We start from the raw sequence: 1,861 nt of genomic DNA on the forward strand, positions 1-1,861 counted from the left end.
CGCTTAATTAGCCTAATCATTTGCATTGAATGGAAAATGTTTAAATCGTTTTAAAGAGCCCACGCACCCACAGCTACATGTCATGTTAGAAAACCAAACAAAAGTAAGATTTAAAATATACATTTCGAAAGAAGTGTAAGAAATGCGAATTAAATTATGCATTCAACAATAAAATAGGCCTATTTTTATTATAAATGACTATTTTGTACTGAACTGCAAAAACTGTATTGAACTGTATTGAACTGCAAAATTGCGCCAGCTATAAAGAGTAGAATTAGCTACACGCTTTAGTTCCATGAACATCACAGAGTGAACTTGAGCTAAAACAAATGCTTATTTCCATTTCGGCTTTCTCTCATCCTGTGAAAAAACATGTAATGCCACAAAAAATGTTCCAAAACATTTAAATGATCTGAATTATTTGAAAATACCTTAACTTCAGTTTCAGCAGGACTTAATATGCGTTCTGTTTTTAAAGATTTAAGGGGTTAAAAATAATTAAACACAATAACTTGCCATTAATGCTAGTTTTAACAGACTGTATAAGGCAGATTGTCTTTTATATCAAATTAAAGCCTCGTTTCATATTTCAGTGGTCACTGGCGCCCTGCCGTAGGCCTATTCTTTCTATCCAAACAGGCAAACAAATAATACCTTTTAATGGTAACAACTCTTGCACTTGGGCACTTAGCAGAATAATTAATGTGGACTCATGCAATAGATTAGATACGTTAAATAATTTTATATAGGCTAGGCCTACTACATTATTATAGCAGTCTTAGTGGGTTACGCAGCAGCAACCGCGGAGATCCACACTTTATAGCATTTCTACAAATAATAATAAATAATACATTATTAGGCCTATTATTATTATTAGTATCGACAAATAATACTCATATTAATATTAGAATAAGTAGTAGTAGTTTTTCCAATTTTTAAAATAGGCTAGTTGACCAAATGTCTTTTCTTCATTAAGTGGATGAATATCATTTTGTTTATTCAGAACGAAAATGTCCATAGCCTATTATGACCGCAGCAGTGTTTCTCGGATTATTTACATACCGCATTCGTCGTTTAATTTTTTATTTTGTTTAATTTTTTTAACATTCAGGGGTTCCGTCTACTTTACAGAAACGTAACATAACTGTTTGTTGAAACATCTGTATATAGCTAGGCCTATCTGTACTTCTGACAACATTTTCACCTTAACGGAGGTTTTCTTGAACACTGAAAATCCTTGCATTGCCATTTTCTCTGATATATCACATGCGCCGCGGATGTAAGATTAAGGTCAGAAAGTGTTAAATCCACTGGTTCCATACAGCTCTTAACCAACAACCTGACACTGAGAACCAAATCATAACGCGGCCAAATATTTTGATTAATATGTTAAAATATGTTGGATCATGTTTTTTTTCTGAAACAAAATAAAAATGTAAAAAAATACACCACACAGGCTTCTATACAACTATTTTAGTTTATATTAATTGTAAATGCGACGTGCTAATTCTCCACTCTCTTTTCTCTACATTTGCGAGTGTGTGTAAAGTTTTATTACTTTTATTTATTAAGATTTATTATTAAATTATATAAGGCTTGTCAAAGGACCAAGAGGTCCCGAAATATTCAGCGTTTCATGTCAAGAGGAATTAAGAGTCCTGTTAGATTTATGGAGGCCACAACAGCGTTAAAATGGATGTTGAACTTGTTCCCATTAAATGCGTTATGAAAGAGAAACGCAGACTCAATTCTCGCGGTGTTACATCTGAGGTTGCCGAGCAACCGCAGATCATCAACAAAGCCTGCGAGGACGCGCACATGACAGCGGAGAACTGTAAACAAATGTGGAAGTTCTGTCATA

This window comes from Sinocyclocheilus grahami, unplaced genomic scaffold (assembly GCF_001515645.1).
Source record: "Sinocyclocheilus grahami isolate Dianchi unplaced genomic scaffold, SAMN03320097.WGS_v1.1 scaffold54.1, whole genome shotgun sequence".
In the NCBI taxonomy this organism is placed as follows: domain Eukaryota; kingdom Metazoa; phylum Chordata; class Actinopteri; order Cypriniformes; family Cyprinidae; genus Sinocyclocheilus; species Sinocyclocheilus grahami.